The 21,514-nt window shown below is 43.1% G+C and overlaps 1 protein-coding gene across 1 annotated transcript in view; it reads left to right on the top strand.

The window, feature by feature from the left end:
* The first annotated feature begins 2,475 nt into the window (after nucleotides 1-2,475).
* atxn1 (ataxin 1) overlaps nucleotides 2,476-21,514 on the top strand; it is a 346,870-nt gene continuing 327,831 nt past the window's right edge. Inside the window, exon 1 of the mRNA XM_062980695.1 lies at nucleotides 2,476-2,698. The gene's annotated coding sequence lies outside the window, so the exon portion shown is untranslated. The remainder of the gene's footprint in view (nucleotides 2,699-21,514) is intronic.

Below are 21,514 nucleotides of genomic sequence, written 5' to 3'. Positions count from 1 at the left end.
ATTTTGGTGATATTGTGAGAAGATATGATCCACTAGAAAATATAATAATGTTTGATATGGCAGGGAGCAGTAGGAAAAGAGGAAGGCTGCACTGCAGATTAATAGACTCAAACAGGGATGTCACCACTCTGATGGTCTTCATGATCTGAACAAGGGCGATTGAGGATAGGATGACTTCAAGGTCTGTCATTCATAAGATCATCATAAGTCAAGGTTGAGTTGAAGGCAGTTTTTCGAGGTCATTCTGAGGGCACTGTCCTAACATTAGTGTGAAAGCAGTAGGAAGAAGGACATTACTCAGGCAGATGTTGGTTACAATACAGGTGGGGAATATGGAGACAGACCTATATGAGACTGATGTATGTTTGGAGTAAAGCCTGGAGAGGTTACTTTGAATCTTCAGTCTTCAGAATATCCTAAGCAGAAGGGTATTAACTTAAATACAGCATGGGTATTAACTAAACTGAGACTATTGTGCTTTGGTCATATTATGAGAAGACATGATCCACTATAAAATATCATAATGCTCAATAAGGTGGAGGGCAGTAGGAAAAGAGGAAGTCTACGTTCCAGATTAATAGACTCAATCAGGGAAGTCACCATTCTGTGAGTCTTCATGATCTGAACAAGGGCAAGTGAGGATAGGATGACTTCAAGGTCTGTCGTTTGTAGGGTCATCATAAGTCAAGGTTGACTTGAAGGCAATTTTCTGAGCTCATTCTGAGGGCACTGTCCCAACATTAGAAAGCAGTAGAAAGAAGCATATTACTCAAGCATCTGTTGCTTACGATACAGGTGGGGAATATGGAGACAGACCTATATGAGACTAATGTATGTTTGGAGTAAAGCCTGGAAAAGTTATTTGGGATCTGCAGTCCCCAGAATATCCTAAGCAGCATAAGTATTGACCATTTAGGAAAAACTTCCTGATGGTAAGAACTGTTTGACATGTTCATTCCACACTTCCTTCGAGTGTGGTGGAATATCCTTCTCTGAAATTTTTTAAACAGAGGCTGGATGACCATACATGTCAGAAGAGTTGGATTGTGTATTTCTGCATGGCAGAAGGAGGTTGGACTGGATGGCCTTTGTGGTTTCTTTCAACTCTATAGGTTTATGATTCCATGCAGACTGGAGTATTTTGGCAGTTCTAGTCCAAAAAGGGGACTATTTTACTTAAAAGCAAATCAAGCCATATCATAGAATCATAGAACCATAGAATAGTAGAGTTGGAAGAGACCTCATGGGCCATCCAGTCCAACCCCCTGCCAAGAAGCAGGAAATCGCATTCAAAGCACCCCCGACAGATGGCCATCCATATGATCATACTCTCTTTGAACATTCTGCAAATAATCAGTGAACTGCTAATCTGAAACAACTATTTTGTACATAAGTTTTCCTATCTTGTGGTATTTCTTTCCGGTCCTGTAGCAGTGTTTATGTTTATTTAGGATTGCCAGATCTTAGGATGTTGGTACTGAAGTTTCAGGAGAATTGCTGTGCTTCCCTTTGTCTCCAGGAAGGAGAACAAATATCAAAATAAGCACTAATATAGGGAGTTAAGTTTTGGATAATGTATATGAATTGGTTTAAAAACCTTTGCACACGTTCCGACCCATTCAGGTTTTGGCACTGAAATCTTAGGAAAATGTGCTGATGACCTGACAATATAATAATAATAATAATAACTTTATTTTTATACCTCGCCCCATCTCCCCAAAAGGACTCGGGGCAGCTTACATGGGGCCTTGCCCGACACAACAATATAATAGCAGCAACAAGACAATAAAACAAATATTCCAAACAATAAAACATCAGCATCAATAAAACAATCATAAAGATCAGCATACAGCATAAAATGTTAAAAACAGGAGACTAATACATGGATCTGGGCGAAAGTGCAGAATGTTTCAAAATGGGGAGAGGTAGTTCCACAGCTAAAATAATCAATAAAGTGCAATATAATAATGGCAAAGCATCATCGATGGAGCTATTGTTGAATGGGCAGATAAATCGAACAATTAATCATCGAAGGCCTTTTGGAAGACAACTCATGGTATTGTATTGTTTCACTCTACCAGTGATTTTATTATCTTATTAAATGAATTATAGAAAAGAGGCCACAGGCAATTCAAGTATAATATGGTATTTATATGCTCATCCTGCGACATGCATAGCATTGAGGAAAATATGAGCAGGGAGAGGGTTGGATTCTGATGTGCTTTGGTGCCAGTTAAAGCTCACAACCCGCAGCAAATGACACACAACTATTAAATGTTTAAATTCCTATAAAATAATGTTTTTAAAATGCTATTATAATTTTAGATTTTTGAAAGTTTGGCCTTGGGAGTCAAGAGCAACAGGGTCCATTGTTGAAACAAGATTGCTATAGCAACTGTGACATGTTCCCTTGTGACATTTCTCACTGGTTGGCTCAACTGTCAGATGTCTAGGAGATCTTTGTCAAAGCAGGTGCTTGGTGCTTTTCTCTGCCATTTTGTTAATATTTGCCCCCAGCTATATTTTGGGAGGAAAAAATGAGCATAGAGAAAGTAAAATAATAGTACATTTACTAATGTAAATACTGTAAGTTTTCCTCCTCTACGTTCTGGGTCTTCAATTCTTCAATTGTGAAGAAAATCTAGGGAACTGCTCCTTTTACAGAAACCATGCTCTGCTACTATCCATGGTGTTTCAGGTATGTTTTATGGAGAGTTTCAAGATGGATTTATAGTAAACTTAAGTAAAGGTAAAGGTTTTCCCCTGACATAAAGTCTAGTTGTGTCCGACTGGGGATTGGTTCTCATCTCCATTTCCAACCAAAGAGTAAGGTCATGGAAGTGCATGGAGTGCTGTTACCTTCCCACCGAAGTGGTACCTATTGATCTACTCACATTTGCATGTTTTCGAATTGCTAGGTTGGCACAAGCTGGGGCTAACAGCAGGAGCTCACCCTCCTCCCCGGATTTGAACTGCCGACCTTTCAGTCAGCAAATTCAGCAGCTCAGCAGTTTAACCCACTGCACCATCACGGGCTCCTATAGTAAACTTAGGTCTAGTTTAAGTTCTTCAAGGAAACTAGTTGCTTTTTCTCTCATGGGCGTCTTTAAAATCCCATCAGGTGTATATGATGATATTGAAAGTAGCTTCAATTCTGTATTATACTTTCACTTCCCCACTGTCTCTCAATTTTCTATACATAGTTCAACCTGTAAGTGGATTTTTAAAGAACTAGTGCTCAGCTGTTTATATTTCTGGATTCCACAGGACACAATTTAAACTCCTCTGAGGGGATGTGTTCTCTGGGGGGGAAATCCCGTCGGGGCTATCTTGAAGCTGGAATTGGAAGCTATTAATCCTGCTCTCTAAAATATATGTACAGTACAAATCTGGATCTCTCATGTTTGCTTTTATGAGGTCATAGAGCACCAAGCTAGGAAAGGGAGGGGCAAGGAATACTGGGGAAAATGATGGAACAAAGACAGTGACTGTTTAAGGAAGAACCTGAGAAGAGCCAAGAAAGGGAAGAAACCAGAAAATCAACTGTAATCCTTGTTTACTATACAGTTGGCTCTCTGTATCCATGCATTCTGCATTCATGGTTTCAGCCATCCACAACTTGAAAATAAACAGAATTTTTTTTGAAAAGGCAGACCTTAATTTTGCCATTTTATATGAGACATCATTTTACTACATTGTAAAAGGTAAAGGTTTCCCCTGAGGTCAAGTCCAGTCGTGACCGACTCTCAGGGTTTGTGCTCATCTCCATTTCTAAGCCAAAGAGCTGGCGTTGTCCATAGACATCTCCAGGTCATGTGGCCAGCATGACTGCATGGAGCGCTGTTACCTTCCTGCTGGAGCGGTACCTATTGATCTACTCACATTGGCATGTTTTCGAACTGCTAGGTTGGCAGGAGCTGGAGCTAATAGCGGACACTCATTCCGCTCCCGGGATTTGAACCTGGGACCTTTTGGTCCGCAAGTTCAGCAGCTCAGCGCTTTAACACACTGTGCCATCAGTTGTTGTATATAATGCAACATGGATATCCACACCTTTTTTTTTGTATCCACAGTGGGCACATGTACCAAACCCAGCAGACACAGTAGAATCTCACTTATCCAACACTCGCTTATCCAATGTTCTGGATTATCCAACGCATTTTTGTAGTCAATGTTTCCAATACATCGTGATATTTTGGTGCTAAATTCATAAATACAGTAATTACTACATAGCATTACTGCGTATTGAACTTTTGTGTCAAATTTGTTGTATAACATGATGTTTTGGTGCTTAATTTGTAAAATCATAACCTAATTTGATGTTTAATAGGCTTTTCCTTAATCCCTCCTTATTATCCAACATATTCGCTTATCCAACATTCTGCCGGCCCGTTTATGTTGGATAAGTGAGACTCTACTGTACCATGAATCCACTGTAATATCTGAAAGCTTTGTGTGCTCTAAAAACAAACAAAATTTACACATTTTTCCATTTTATGGTATATGCACAATTTTGTCATTTGTAATGGCAGTTATTAAGTTTTCTTAAAATATTCATCTAGTAACTTAGATTTCAACCCCCCTTTCATCATTCCTCCTTTCTATACCTCATTTATATATTATATTTCTCCCTGAATTTGGTGTTTCTGTGAGCCCATTTTTTAATGATAACACTTTTTTCTGCAATGGAAAGAGGAGAAGAGAGGTGAAGGAGTGAGGTTTGGTAGTGGCAGCAGAGGAAGTGGGAATGGAGTTCCTATGCTTATGTACTGGATGCCTCCTTACATGAAATTCCAGTAAATCCAACTGGGATATGGGGGTTAGCAGAATCATAGAAACAGAATCGTAGAGTTGGAAAAGACCTCATGGGCCATCCAGTCCAACCCTCTGCAAGAAGGAGGAAAATCCATTCAAAGCACCCCCAACAGATGGCCATCCAGCCTCTGCTTAAAAGCTTCCAAAGAAGGAGCCTCCACCACAGTCCGGGGGAGAGAGTTCCACTGCTGAACAGCAATCACAGTGAGGAAGTTCTTCCTAATGTTCAGGTGGAATCTTCTTTCCTGTAGTTTGAAGCCATTGTTCCGTGTGCTAGTCTGCAAGGCAGCAGAAAACAACTTTGCTCCCTCCTCTCTATGACTTCCCCTCACGTATTTATACATGGCCCTCATCATGTCTCCTCTCAGCCTTCTCTTCTACAGGCTAAACATACCCAGCTCTTTAAGCCGCTCCTCATAGGGCTTGTTCTCCAGACCCTTGATCATTTTAGTCGCCTTCCTCTGGACACATTCCAGCTTATCAACACCTCCCTTCAACTGCAATGCCCAGAATTGGACACAGTATTTCAGGTGTGGTCTGATCAAGGCAGAATAGAGGGGTAGCATGACTTCCCTGGATCTAGACGTTATACCCCTATTTATACAGGCCAAAATCCCATTGGCTTTTTTTGCCACTGCATCACATTGTAGGCTCATGTTTAACTTATTGTCCACGAGGACTCCAAGATCTTTTTCACACGTACTGCTGTCGAGCCAAAATGGAGCTGTAATAGGATCCAGTTGAGAAATATTGACTATCTAACAATTCTTTATGTTTATTTGAATTGTATCTCATTTCCCTTCTAATGTAAGAAACTACATTTTAAAATCTATTTAAAAACAACAACAGTGATTTATTTATTTATTTATTTATTTACCCTATTTATACCCCACTTTTCTCACCGCGAAGGGGACTCAGATTGGCTCACAGAATGGTCTAATCATTTTCTCAGTTCTGACTAGGGCTGCCACATTAGGATTCTCTCAGCTTCTGAGATTCCAGGGTTAAAACCTGAGACCAAGGGATGACACCGTATGATGTTACACAAGTGAAAGAACGTATTTTACTTAACCTGAATCAGGCAAATGCACAGGGCAGTGTCCTCCCTTAGCTAACAGCCTGATTCTTGAAATTCCACTCATTTTTTTCAGTGGTGCAACCTGCTTTGGTGACACAGATGGGTGTAAAAATAGTTTAGAAATTCTATCTTCAACGTATTACCGCAAAGGCAAAGTTAATTAGATGCAATGCCAAATTTCTAGTGGGAAAGCGGCTCGTAAAGACTGGGTGGGGTATGTTATATGTAGGCAATACAAGTAAGGTGAGACATTAGCTGCTTGGTTTGTGTGCATGAGTGTGTGTTTTGTCCACCTTGGAACTATACCATGAAGCTTGTTGCTGGAACCTGTTCAAGTTTAGATTTTCTAATGCACACGTATAAACAAACCTTTGACCACTAGGTGGCAACAACATCAATGTATCTTACAAGTAGCACTCTCTGGGACTGGAGTGTTTAGAAAGTTCTGAGGAGGTTGGGAGAAAACTTTGGGACTGGGACTGATCTTTTAATTGCTCTTTATCCATTTTATTCTTCCCAGGCGGTGATGACATCACATGGTGTATCTGCAACCCATGATTTCTCTTCCATACTGCCTGAGATCACTAACCTCAGTTTTGTCAGAGGGTGGGATGACTATTTATAGGAATAGTGGAGAGGAATAGTCTATGCTGAAGACTTTATCTTTGCTGGAAAATACGTAGTCAAACACATGAGAAAAAAAAACTGAAATGAGGAAGAGTGATGATGACAAGACGAGGTTATAACATTGCCTGTAAACACTCTCAACTCAACACACTTAGGTATGTAAATAAACTGGAGTCGCTGCCTTTGAGAGAGGCCACAGATGAATTCTTGAATCACCCATAGGTTCATAGGTCTTTGCAGACATTTGTCTCACAACTTGTGAAACGTGCCCTGAGGGCGGAGGGAAGCATCAACGTCCTCTTCCTGTTCTCTTTGAAGAAAACTTGATGGTTGCAACAGTTTCACAGCCTTCTAGAAGTGGCCTTGCAAATTCCTGTCCAACTGGTCGGAGAATCAGTTATTGTGATAGCATCAGCTTTGAGAACTATCTTGCCCTCACATTGTAAAATCCAAAAATGCTTGCTTCCATTCTGTCAACAAAACCAGCATGTTCTTCAGTCAACATTGACTCACTACAAGCTACTTTCAGTGGAACAATGAATTCTATGAATAGAAAGCTGGAGTAGCCATGGGGAGCCCTCTCAACCCTGTCATAGCAAATTTCTACATGGAACTTTTTGAAAAACAAGCCCTGCAAACAGCAACAAAAAGCTACTATATGGCTTGGATATGTGGGTTGCACCGTCACCATTTGGAGCCATGGAGAAGAAGAACTCAACAAGTTCTTGGACCACCACAACAGCATCCACCCAAACATCTAAATCACCATGGAAAAAGAAAATGAAGGAAAACTGCATTTTCTAGATGTCCTAGTCATCTGCAAACCCAATCAAAAACTGGACAACACAGTTTACAGAAAACATACCCTCACATATAGATACCTTCATAAAAACTCCAGCCATCAGCCAAATAAAAAAGAAGCACAATTAAATCCCTGGCAGACCAGCAAAAAGAATCTGCGAACCCCACCTCTTCCAAAGTGAACTAAACCACTTAAATTGGGCTCTACAGGCCAATGAATACGCCACCACAGACATCAGAAGAGCTGCAAAACCAAGAACAAGCCATGAGAGAAAAGATAAAGATCCACCCAGAGAAAAATGTGTTCTTACCATACATCAAGGGAACCACTGACTGCATAGGGAAACTGATGAAGAAACACAACCTACAAACTACCTACAGACCCACTAAGAAAATCCAACAAATGCTATGTTCAGCCAAGATCAAGAGGGATCCTCTCACCTTTGCAGGAGTCTACTGTATACCATGCAACTGTGGACAAGTCTATGTAGGGACCACCAAACGCAGTATTGCCCAAACATGAATCAAGGAACATGAAAGGCACTGCAGACTAACTCAACCAGAGAAATCAGCCATAGCAGAGCACTTGATGAACCAACCTGGACACAGCATATTATTTGAGAACACAGAAGTGCTGGATCACTCTAACAACTACCACATCAGAATACACAGAGAAGCAATTGAAATCCACAAGCATGTGGACAATTTCAACAGAAAGGAGGAAACCATGAAAATGAACAAAATCTGGCTACCAGTATTTTAAAAACTCTAAAATCAGAACAGTAAATAAAGAACAACAATTTGAAAACAGAGAAATTCCAGACATGAAACAATCAGGGCCATCTAACACTGAGGCGGGAGGTTAAAGAACCCCAGGAAATACCATATATGGGCAGAGATGGCGACGGCTAGCGACCCGGGTGCATAAACTCACAGAAACATGTGATTTCTGGGAAATCATGTGTTTCTGAAGAAATGAAAGCTAAAGATAAACAAACAGCGCATGCGCACGCAGGCGCTCTGAATGATTGTGAACACGGCACAGAAAGAGTGCGGCCGGACCGCTGGTCAGCGCTGATTGGGTCCAAGTCAGGCAGCGTCACAACTCTAAGCCAATGAATTTGCTTGTGGGCGGGCATAACCCGAACCCTGTAGTGTGTATAAATATTTACTCAGCCCGCCGCTGGGGGTTCTCCCTGGGAAAAGCACTTATTTTGTGCGAGGGGGAACCCTAGTGGCCACTAGCCAAATAAAACTGCTTTCTTGGAATTACTCCAGTTGTCCGTCTCCAATCCCTCCACTGCGCTCAACAAGGACCGTAGCACAAAGGTTCCGCTACATTTTCTGGTGACCCCGACGTGATTTCCTATAAGGCGGGCCAGGAGGTTGGAGACGGATCCCGTTGGCGGGACGGCCCCAACTCAGCGGTGGGGGCCAGAGGCAACTACCGTGAGACGAGAAGGGGCCCCTGAATATTGCAAGACCGGCTGCGGTGCTTGCCTCTGATGCCAACGCCGACTGACGGTGGGAGCTGCAACACCAGCGAGGTTCCATAGAAACCAGCCAGGAGGGAAAAGGATCCAGGGAAAAAGCCCAGGGGCGAAGGTTGGTCCGACGTCTACAGAAATCTGGCAAGTATAGTGGTTGCATGAGACATTAAGGGAACACCGGCGCCGGGAGGGACACAAAAAAGTTCCCAGGGAGGTAGAAAGGGGCTCTGTCTTGTGTTTCCTGACGCATGCCGTTGAGTGTCCGGGTGCCCAGGCCAAGACAGTCCCCTCTATTAGGCAGGATGGGAGGGAAAAATTCAAAGAGCTCCACTCCCTTACAATGCATCTTAGATAATTTTGGCTCTTTTGCTATCAGAGCCGTAGCAGGCAATCCAAGGGACCTGAGAGATTATAGACTGAGGAATTTGTGTCAGGGAGAATGGCCAGAGTTTGGGTTAGGTTGGCAAGTAGAAGGGACGTGGGATCTGAAACTGATCCGAACAGTGGAAGAATATTGTGCTGTGAATCATCCGAACCAGTGGGTCTATATTGCTACTTGGGAACGGGTAGTTAGAGAAGATCCAGGTTGGGTTCGACAGTGCAGGAATGGCAAATGTATGGTGGTGAAGAAGGAAGGGAAAAAGAAGGAAGTTTTCCAATCCGAGGAGGACTACCCAGATTTACAGTTGAGTGTACAGGCTAGACAACAGGAATTATTGCCACCACCCTTGCCACCGCCCCCACCCCAGGGAACAGCCCCCGGTGCACCTACACTAGGAACGAGACCCCCACCCTACTCTCCAGAGTCAACCGAAGCAGCCAAGAAACACTATCCTAGCCTAGAAAAATATCAGGAGGAAACAAAGGAAAAGAAGAGGTCACAACGGATGCCCAGTGATGCTTCTCCGGCACAAACTCGGAGACATGGAGCTCCGGTGTGGCCTGGTGATTCACCGACCGGACCGGCCCTCCAGATGCCCTTGAGAACGGTGCCTGTGATGAACAACAGGAATGAGATAGTTCAAGCATACCAAGTAGTGCCTTTCAGTAGTAGTGATATTCTGAATTGGAAGAATAATACTCCACCTTATAGTGAAGAACCCCAAGCTATGGCTAGGCTATTGGAAGGGATTATGGCAACCCATAATCCCACCTGGCAAGATTGCAGACAATTGTTGAATATGTTGTTCACATCAGAAGAGAGAAGAGCAGTGTTGAATAATGGGGTAGCCATAGCCCAGGTTGGAGCCCCACAAGATGGTGATGCAGCCGAGTGGGGAGCACAGAGGTTTCCTGTGGAAATAGATCCCCAATGGGACACCGCAGAAGAAGGACATTTGCAGAGACTGAAAGGATTCCAGCGTATATTGGTAGAAGCGGTAAAGAGGGGCCCGCCGCGACCCGTCAACATTATAAAAATTCAGGGAGTGGTACAGGAAAAATCTGAGTCACCAACAGCCTTTTTGGAAAGGCTGGAGGCAGCATATAGAAAGTATAGCCCGTATAATTTGGAGGATGAAAACGGTAGGAGGGCGATTCAACAGTCTTTTATCAGTCAAGCGGCTCCTGACATCCGGAGAAAGATTCAAAAGCAACCAGGATTTCTAGGAAAGACTATGAATGAATTGTTGGCACTCGCAGATCAAGTTTATATGGCAAGGGACCAGGTAGAAGAAGAGAAGAAGGACAGGAAGAAGAAGCAGGAATACCAAGCATTAGTTACCATGATGGAACAGAGTGCAAGTGGACAGAGAGGAAGAGGAGGATATGCCAGAGGGGGACAAGGAGGAAGAAGAGGGGCCCCTCGGAGGTTAGGTCGAGACCAATGTGCTAAATGTAAGAAGTTTGGACACTGGAAAGGTGAATGCCCAGAAGGAAGAGAAGGAAGTCAGGAAGGACTGAGAGAAAGAGGAAGGCCTGAGAGAGGAAGAAACCCAGGAAGGGGAAGAGGACGTGGAAACTACGTACCTTTTCCTGCGAGAGAGGTGATAGCTGCAGCAGCTGTGATGGAAGAAGAATGGGAAGATATGGACGGAGGAGAGGAATGAGGAAGCCAGGCTCTTGTTTTGTTGGACCCCGGGGAGCCGATGGTCACACTTGAAATCGGGGACCAACAATTGGACTTTTTAGTGGACACAGGTGCCGAAAAATCAGTAGCAAATACAAAAATTAGTCCACCAACTCGGGAAACTACGAAAGTAATAGGGGTGTCTGGGAAGACCCAGAAGTGCCCCTTCCTCAAGGAACGCACCTGCAATCTGGCCGGACATCAGGTCAAGCATAAGATGTTATATCTTCCAGACTGCCCAGTCCCTTTGTTGGGAAGGGACATTTTATCAAAATTACAAGCACAACTCCAGTTCATGAAGAACGGACAAATGGAAATATCATTTCCCATGGGAGAGGAATGGAGACTGTTTCAAGTTAGGATTTTTACTGAAGAAATACAATGGCCATGGCATGAGACTCCTTTAGTGTGGGCAGAAGATAATCCTCCAGGATTAGCTAAATATGTTCCACCGGTGGTGGTGGAAGTGAAAAGAGGAATGGGACCCATATGTAAGCCACAGTATCCCGTCAGTCGAGAGGCGGTGCAGGGGATCAGAAAGCATCTAGAGCAACTTCTGCAGCATGGGATATTGGTACCATGCAGTTCCCCGTGGAACACGCCCCTGCTCCCAGTCAAGAAACCTGGAGGACAAGGAGAATATCGCCCAGTTCAAGATTTGCGGGCTGTAAATCAAGCCACCGTTCCCCTAACCCCGGTAGTGCCAAATCCATACATCATGATGAGTCTAGTACCAGCATTTGCCAAATGGTTTACTGTATTGGATTTAAAGGATGCATTCTTTTGCATTCGATTGGCCCCTGTATCCCAACCGATCTTTGCTTTCCAATGGGAATCTCAGCAGTCAGGGCAAAGGACCCAGTATGTTTGGACACGCCTTCCTCAGGGGTTCCGGGACAGCCAGACCATTTTTGGTCAAGCCCTGGCCAAAGACTTACAAGATTTTGTAATACTTAAAGAAGAAGGAATTTGGCTTCAGTACGTAGATGATCTGCTTATCGCTTGCCGGACACTAGGGGGCACTAGAGAGCATACTTTGAGGTTACTCAAGAAATTGGAAGAGAAGGGTTACAAAGTGTCAAAGAAAAAGGCCCAGTTGTGCTGTCCCACAGTGAAATATTTGGGGTTCCATCTGACCGAAGGAAAGAAGATGTTAGGAGCTGAAAGAAAGGAAGTTGTTTGTGCCATCCCCACTCCCAGTACCCGGCGACAGGTGCGGGAATTTTTGGGATCAGCAGGATATTGCAGACAGTGGATCCCCAACTACGCCGTGTTGGCTAAGCCGCTGTACCAGGCTACGAGAGGTGGAAGAGAAGATCCGTTTGAGTGGACAGAAGAATGTCAACAGGCGTTTAAGGCATTAAAAGAAGCATTGATGTCATCTCCAGCATTAGGACTGCCCGATTTGGAAAAACCATTCACTCTGTTCGCTGCAGAGCGGGAAGGAACAGCGGTTGGAGTATTGATCCAACCACTAGGTTCATGGCAAAGGCCGATTGCCTACTTGTCAAAGCAATTGGACACAGTGGCTCGTGGATTGCCACCTTGCCTGAGGGCTGTGGCAGCATCAGTAGATTTAATCAAAGAAGCGAATAAATTGACCCTAGGACAGCCACTGACAGTTAAGGTGCCCCATAGCGTTAAGGCACTGTTAGACACTAAGGGACCGCGCTGGCTCACAAGTGAGAGGTTAATGAAATACGAGGGATTGTTGTGTGACAACCCACTGGTGACCCTGGAGACTTGCTCCACTCTGAATCCGGCCACCTTGCTCCCGACTCCAGGAGACACCAAGATCCATCAGTGTGCCCAGGTGATGGATGAGGTATTTTCCAGTCGACCGGATTTGAAGGATGTGCCACTGACTAAGGTGGACGACACTCTGTTCACAGATGGAAGCTCCTTTATGGAAAATAATCAAAGACACTCAGGTTATGCGGTTGTTCGGTGGGGGGGAGAGACGCTGGAAGCAGGGTCACTGCCCCCGGGGACTTCTGCCCAGAAGGCCGAATTGATTGCCCTGACCCGAGCGTTGGAATTGTCAAGCGGAAAGCGGGTTAATGTCTACACAGACTCAAAATATGCCTTCACTACCCTCCACGCACACGGAGCACTGTACAAGGAGCGCGGGCTCCTCACGTCTGGAGGAAAGTGCGTGAAACATGCTGGAGAGATTGTGGATCTCCTGGAGGCGGTTTGGAAGCCAAGGCAGGTGGCTGTGATGCATTGTAAAGGGCACCAACGTGGAGACGATCCCGTAGTGCAAGGAAATAGGCAGGCTGATCTGGCAGCCAAAGAGGCAGCTAGGCTGCCCTATATTGAACATCAGGTAATGGCCCTACAGGTAGAATTAACTGAACATAACGTTACATATACACCAGAGGAAGAAGAATGGGCCTTAAAGGAGAAGGGTCAGTGGTCAGGAGAACTCATAGTGATGCCAGACGCCCGTGTCTACGTCCCTAAGGACTTGGCATGGCACTTAGTCCAACACATGCACCAAAACACACATTTAGGAAAAATGGCATTGGCAAATCTGCTAGGACGACAGTTGTATATCGATGGATTACATAGCCTAACGGCAGCAGCAGCCCGAAGATGCTGGACATGTATAAAAAATAACCCCAGAGAAGGACCCCTCAAGCCACCAGGAGTCCAACATGTGGGTGGGGTACCCTTTGAAGCTTTAGTCACTGACTTTACAGAAATGCCCCCATACAAAGGATACAAATATTTACTGGTGTTCGTGGACACATACACAGGATGGGTGGAGGCTTACCCTACAAGGACTGAGAAGGCTGTGGAGGTTTCAAGAGCTCTAATGAAAGATGTTATTCCTAGATTTGGCATACCCTTAGAAATTGGATCAGATAATGGCCCCGCATATATTCAACAGGCCGTGCAAGGATTATGTAGAATTTTGGGCATAAAATGGAAGTTACATTGTGCATATAGACCCCAATCTTCTGGAAAAGTGGAAAGAATGAATAGGACATTAAAGGCTCAGCTTGGGAAACTTTGCCAAGAGACAGGATTGCCGTGGACGGTGGTTTTGCCCATGGCATTATTAGGAATCAGATGTACACCACAGAAACGGACAGGACTCTCCCCTTTTGAAAGACTCTATGGACGACCGCCTTTGAACTTGAAGGGAGCCTTAGAGACAGGAGCTGAGCAACACCTCATAGGAGAGAAACAGACATTGGCCCAGGTTCAGGCTTTGGGCAGACAAATGCAGCAGTTAGAAAAATACATTTCTGAATTGAACCCACCATTCCCTACCACACCTCTACATTGTTTTTCACCAGGTGACGAGGTTCTGGTTAAGGATTGGAAGATTGAGCCATTGGGACCCAAGTGGCGAGGACCCTATGTTGTGCTCCTGTCTACCCCCACTGCAGTGAAGGTGAAGGAGATTAAGCTGTGGATACATTACACCCGTGTAAAACTAGCACCTGAGGAGTGGCGGACGGAGCGAGTTCCTGGTGAGGACCTGAGACTCAGGATCATCCGGCAACTCCCTAAGGGGTCAACAAGGCCATGAAGCTGATCCCTTCGGGTGCAACGGAGCGTCGGTGGTCAAGTATGTCGCAGCATGGCCCAACAAAGGCGCTCTCCGGGAGATGGTGGCTAGACATTTTGAGAGGAAAAAGTGGGAGACAAGTTATGAGGAGGGGAGGAAAGCGCACTGTGTTTGGTATATTATTTGTGCTGAGTTTTATTCTCTCTTTTGGAAAAAGAGCACATGGGAATTGGATAAAAGAACATGCCAATTATATGTTTGAGCAGCACGGGAAAGAGGTAGCATTAATATATGAACACCCCCTCACCATAGGAGATTTTTCATTTCTTCCCGATTTAATTGATGAACCACAGATTGTGTTGGAGGGATTGTCCAAGGCTCAGGAGGGTCCACCTACCGTGTTTTCTAGCATACCGCAAAAAATAAATCAAACTCGGTTTCGACGGTTTAGATACCATACCTCCACCAGGGGTTTGTGCTTCTGTTGTGGAGGATCGGGAATATGGAATTCTGAGTGGAGACACTGGGGAACTAGGCAGGCGTTCTTTTCCCGATTAGGCAATTACTCCCATTGTCGAGACCGGTTCTATCTACATGGACGATTTAATACATCTTATGTCTCACGATTAAATCTAACCGCAACCGAGTGGGCTAGCATGTATCCAGATTATCCTACATTTAGTGTGAATGATTCTATTGAGGGCCTAAAATCTTATATGAACATACTGCAACAATTAACCCAACTGAGCCTAGGTAAAAGCCTCTGTCCGTTATGGCAAATTAGGGATCCAAATCTATGGTTTTACTTTGATAAATGGGCCACAAATTATCACCCCGGCAACTACCAGTGTGTCGGTGTGGGTTATTTGACATTCCCAGTTCAGGTCTTGCACAAAAGGCATCAGTGCCTGAAACGGGACATTGTGCAAACAGGCCCTCTAGGACCAGAATGCTCGGATGAGGTCATTATTAACAAGGCCCTGTCAGGTTCAGAAGCCTCCCGTGTAGGAGGAGGCCTGATCACAGGCTTGTTGACCCTGGGTGCCTACCCAGGGATTGTAGCTCAAGCAAATCGTAGAAGTGTTCTAGGCCTGACTTGCCGCCTTGAAAAGTCCATAAATGCCACTGGTAAAATTTTCCGGGAAATCCAGTCTGAAGTAGAAGAAATCAGCCAGATGGCCCTACAGCATAAGTTGGCCCTTGACTACCTACTGGCGGCCAGGGGGGGGGTTATGCGCCATGGTTAGAGGGCGTTGTGTAGTGAAATTTCATAACTTGAATAGTACTATTGAAGATGACATCGAGTCATTGCAAAAGCTAATTTACAATAATGTCCAGGAGGTAGAAGGTTGGTCTCCCTTCTCCTGGGTGACTAGCTGGTTACCCTCAGTAGAATGGTTGAAGGACATATTGTTGGTAGGGATTTTAGGATTGTTCATTGTTCTCATAGTTATGTGCTGCACTCCAATAATGATGCAAATGTGTACTAGGTGTGTCACACAATCTTTACCTGGAGAAAAGATAGCCATACTCCAAGCCAAGCGGGATTGGATGGAACCATAATGCTTTGCTTCAGCTTTTGTACATGCGCTTCGCAAAAAGAAAATGGGGGAGTGAGGCGGGAGGTTAAAGAACCCCAGGAAATACCATATATGGGCAGAGATGGCGACGGCTAGCGACCCGGGTGCATAAACTCACAGAAACATGTGATTTCTGGGAAATCATGTGTTTCTGAAGAAATGAAAGCTAAAGATAAACAAACAGCGCATGCGCACGCAGGCGCTCTGAATGATTGTGAACACGGCACAGAAAGAGTGCGGCCGGACCGCTGGTCAGCGCTGATTGGGTCCAAGTCAGGCAGCGTCACAACTCTAAGCCAATGAATTTGCTTGTGGGCGGGCATAACCCGAACCCTGTAGTGTGTATAAATATTTACTCAGCCCGCCGCTGGGGGTTCTCCCTGGGAAAAGCACTTATTTTGTGCGAGGGGGAACCCTAGTGGCCACTAGCCAAATAAAACTGCTTTCTTGGAATTACTCCAGTTGTCCGTCTCCAATCCCTCCACTGCGCTCAACAAGGACCGTAGCACAAAGGTTCCACTACAACACCTCCAAAGAAAAGATTCTCCCAAACAGGAAGAAGCCAGGCCTTGAGGCCACAGGACCATCAAATGCTAATCAAGGTGATTAATTACAACATCCATACCAGCCTCCAACAGACAAGAGTTCTTTCTTTCACCCTGGACCTTCCACAGATATATAAACCTCCCTTGCCTAGTTTCCAATATATCTTGCAACCTCTGAGGATGTCTGTCACAGATGTGCACAAAACGTCAGGAGAGAAAGCTTCTGGAACATGGCCATACAGCCCGAAAGGCTCACAGCAACCCAGTGATTCCGATCATAAAAGCCTTCGACAATGCATTGTTCTTTAGTTATTCTCCAATGGAGAATAACTGTGCTTCGTGATAGCATATCACTGTTGGAGTTACATGAGAACTAAGTGAAATCTTACCTCACACAATTATACCAAACCAAATTGAGAATTCACTCTCTCTTGCATCCTCCTGGGTACTTTAAAAAAACCTCCTCCTGAGTGATCCATTGGCAATGAATATCCAAAGTGTACGATTTTGGCCGCTGTGGCAAATAACATATTTTGGGATCTAAGCAGCACTTGATTCCTCACCTCAACTGTTAAAGCACATTCAATAGATGGTGTGTTCACTGCTTCCATTCTATTGTTCTTAATCCACAGATCTCATTCTAGCAGAAAGGTCTCACTTTGACAGACTGAGCTCCATGCAGTCTATTCATAGACACGCTGTGTGGTGTGTGGGTGAAATCCAGTAACCACACACTGGCTCTCTGTTTCCTTTCAGATTGCATAAAGCAGTATCAGAATCACTAGAACTTATGTTGTGTGGGTTGCTGAAAGAGGCCACAATCGTAGTGTAGTGCTGCAAATCTTGGGCATAAGTGCTCAGGAGAAGCTGCATGTTTAACATAAAAGCAGGAACTTTAAAAGGGAATTGGGCAGAAAGATCTACTATCTGAACCACATTTGGTGAGCCTGCTGTGACTCACAATTCAAGGCAACCCAGGCCAAAAGGCCTATAAATTAGCATAGGGAGGGCAGAGAAAACAGCTAGCCCTGGGAAGCAGGCAAAATCACTGTTGGATCTGTCAGCTTGTGTGTGTGTTTTTGTTTTTGAGTCAGTCATAATGTTTGGAGCTGTTCTCAATGTCCGCAAAAGATACAAGAATTTGGATCAGTGGCATAGAAATTAAAGTAAAATGAATAAATTCAATATTTTTAATCTAAAGAATTTACTAATTTTGATAACTCGTAAGACTGACAGAAAGCAAAATTTAATATTGTTGTGTTTCCTTTCTTGCATATCTTGTATCTTTTATTTTACATAGCAATTTGTTTGTTTCCTTCAGGCAACTCCATGGTTTGTGCTTGCTGTTCTAAATAAGGTATTAGATTCAATTAAACTGTGGCTATTAATCTGATGAAGAAGGCGTAGAAATCCCAACGGAAGCTGTTTCTGGAGGGTTCATTAGAAGTTGATGGATGTGTGATATAGGCTGTGTACACATGTTAGTGTGGTATTACACCATGTTCCTCCAACAATGAGCAAGTTGTGGAATTGACTATATTGAAGTTTTCTTTTGTTAGGATTTCTGTTATAGTACATATTACCCATTACATGACCTTGGAGGTGTCTACGGACAATGCCAGCTCTTCGGCTTAGAAATGGAGATGAGCACCAACCCCCAGAGTCAGACATGACTGGACTTAACGTCAGGGGAAAACTTTGCCTTTACCTTTACATATTACCCAAGTAATATGTGTTCTGAAAAGTTAAACAGTTAAAGTTAATCAGAGGGTGGATCTATACTGTAGAATTAATACAGTCTGGCACCACTAACTGTCATTGGAGCTGAAATTTTAGTGTCTTTAGCCTTCTCTGTCAAAAGATACTGGTGCCTCACCAAACTACAACTTCCACAATTCCATACCAATGAGCCATGGCAGTTAAAGTGCTGTCAAACTACATTAATTTTGCAATGTAGATGCACCTAGAGAACAAGAGTACATTATTTAGATTCAACCAGTCCTCTGCTTAAGTGAGCAGGGAGTTGCTCCTGAGCGTACTTAATTTACTCAGCCGCACTAACTCAGACATTTTAAGTTTAATATATTTGGCAGCTTTTTAATATTTTGACCAGAGATGCAGAATATGTAACCCTTGAGATGCTGTTGAACTGTACTGTATCTCGTGGCCTGTACTATTCTTATTGGCTCTAAGGTGAGTTGTAGTTCCCACCACTCCTAAAAGATTACATACTTCCCCATCCCTAATTTAGACTACCGTGAAGGGTGGTGGTTGGTGTGTAGTTACTGCCAACATGAGTCTTCAATCTGCTTCTTCTTTCATGGCTAATAAAATACGATGTGTGATAATGTGACCTCATTTCCACAGCTTGCTTTTATTTAATAGAATCACAGAAAGATAGAGCTGGAAGAGCTCTTGGTGCTATTTTACATTATGGAATAATAACTAATGAATGTCTAGCAACGTGATGCATGGCACAAATATTTCCTTTGCTTATTTATTTATCATGTCAAAAGCAAACCGAGGGTACAAGTTGTAATGTATTTGAAAACACAAAGTTTAAAAAACTTAGCATTATACTAAATGTCCTTTGACCAGTAGCTGGCCACTTGGAGTGCCTCTGGTGTTGCTATAAAAGGCCCTCCATTGTGCATGTAGCAGGGCTTAGACTGCATTGTAGTAGGTGGTCTGTGATTTGCTACACTCGCATGTTGTGGACTCCACTTTGTAACCCCATTTCTTAATGTTGGCTCTGCATCTCGTGGTGCCAGAGCACAATCTGTTCAGCACCTTCCAAGTCCCAGGAGGGAGTCCCTCAACCAGCATCAGCCATTTATTTATTTAAGCCTACCACTTTTGGACTCTCACTTGCTTCCTTTGCTGAAATAATGAAATTTCCCTTGTGTTTGAGTATAGGTTTACTGCCCCAAAGGGAAATGGCAGCCATTAACAGTATCCAGTTAGGACTGCTGAATATTAAAGAATATTAAAGAACAGGGTAGGTATTAGTTGATCTTTCTTAAAGAAATATAAAAAAAGAAAGAACTTTCCAACGATTTTGGCCTTGAAATAATTGCACAACCTTGTTTAGGGGCAGTTAAAAGAACAGACTACAGAAGAGTCTCACTTATCCAACACTCGCATATCCAACGTTCTGGATTATCCAACGCATTTTTGTAGTCAATGTTTTCAATACATTGTGATATTTTGGTGCTAAATTCGTAAATACAGTAATTACTACGTAGCATTCCTGCCTATTGAACTACTTTTTCTTTCAAATTTGTTGTATAACATGATGTTTGGGTGCTTAATTTGTAAAATCATAACCTAATTTGATGTTTGATAGGTTTCTCCTTAATCTCTCCTTATTATCCAACATATTCGCTTATCCAACATTCTGCCGGCCTGTTTATGTTGGATAAGTGAGACTCTACTGTATACGTGTGTGTGTGTGTGTGTGTGTGTGTGTGTGTGTGTGTGTATATAATTATGCATTGAACAATTGTAGAATTGTATATATATGCATGAATGCATTATGTCAACTTGTACATGATATACATTATTTAAATATGTTAAACAGGAAAAGACTCTATACTGGCATACCTCTGTTAACAAAGCCTGTGACAAAGAAGCTCTTTTTAACAAAATATTTTATGTCCACTCAGCCACCATATTTTCTTCCTCACCCTCTGCTAGGTGGAAGCTTTTTCACAGAATCAGCATTGACAGTGGAAGAAGGCTAGAGAAACACAGATTATCAGTATCAAATGTAGTAAACTGTGCAATAAAGCTTGACCTGGGATAGAATGGGATTCAACTTGACTGATCCTACTGTAGCTAGCTATGTGTGCCTCCCTGAAACAGGAAAGTTAAACTGCAGCTGTATTCAGCATTCATGAACAGCAAAACAGAGAAAAGCAAAAAGCAGTTACACTTCCCTCTTCAGTTACCCGCAGCATGTTTTAAAAGCACCAAACTATAAGCTCCACCAAAATGGAAGTCATAAGAAAAATGGAGGTTGGCGAAAGAAAAAAAAAACATCCCTGGATGCATTCCAGAAGCTTTCAAGTAGTCTCTAGATAGGTCCAAATACGTTTTTCTTATGCTTGGCTTACCTGACCTGGTTGTTTCATTTTACATGTGCAAATTATTAGTTTTGGACACAAAAGTTTTCTGAAAATGTTAAAATGATCTTTCTCTTTGTAGTGTAGGTGCCAATCAGTATTCTTTCCATGTTATTTCTACCTTTGGCACAAACCTTTCTGTTATCTGCTTTGGTAACTGATGTATAGCTGTACTGTACTTTTTCAGTCTATGCCTTGTTTATAATTAATATGACACACGTATTGTATTCTTCATTTTTTTAAAATAACTCCGAAGAAGGCCATGTAGATATTTCCAAACCGACATGTGTTGTGGTATATGGGAATTAAACTCTTCTATACATCCTGAGACTTTGTCAGAATGTAGTTTATGTTTCCAGTTCTTTTTCCTTTCGCTTTTTCAATGAGACCTACATATTTTATATGTTATACATATTTGGTGAGTTTTGCTATCTTCCAAAATACGCAAGTTTCATTTAAATTTTCATATTCAGCTACTAAATATGCACATATGACAATAAAACAAGAAAATGCTGAATTTTGACTATAATGGAGGAAGAATCTGAATTATGATAATTTCCACTACAGTCGAGAAACTATAATTACATTGAACTCAAGGATGAATACTTCTGAGTAGAGATGATTACAACTGCCCAGCTGATGTAACCTTTAGCATAACAAGAATCAACAAACCTGACTTGATAATGCCTGGTTTAAAGTCCAATAACTTGTGATTGCATACTATATTTGTGCTTCTGGGGAGATATCCAGGTTTGATATCAAATGCTGAGGTATAGTAAAACCTATGTGTGCTCATTTGCCTATATTTGTTGTGAGATAATTCCACACTTGTGCTCCTGATTAAGATATGAAGATATATATGC

The sequence above is a fragment of the Anolis carolinensis genome, chromosome 4 (assembly GCF_035594765.1).
Source record: "Anolis carolinensis isolate JA03-04 chromosome 4, rAnoCar3.1.pri, whole genome shotgun sequence".
Lineage (NCBI taxonomy): Eukaryota > Metazoa > Chordata > Lepidosauria > Squamata > Dactyloidae > Anolis > Anolis carolinensis.
This window is presented reverse-complemented; position numbering and strand designations above follow the sequence as displayed.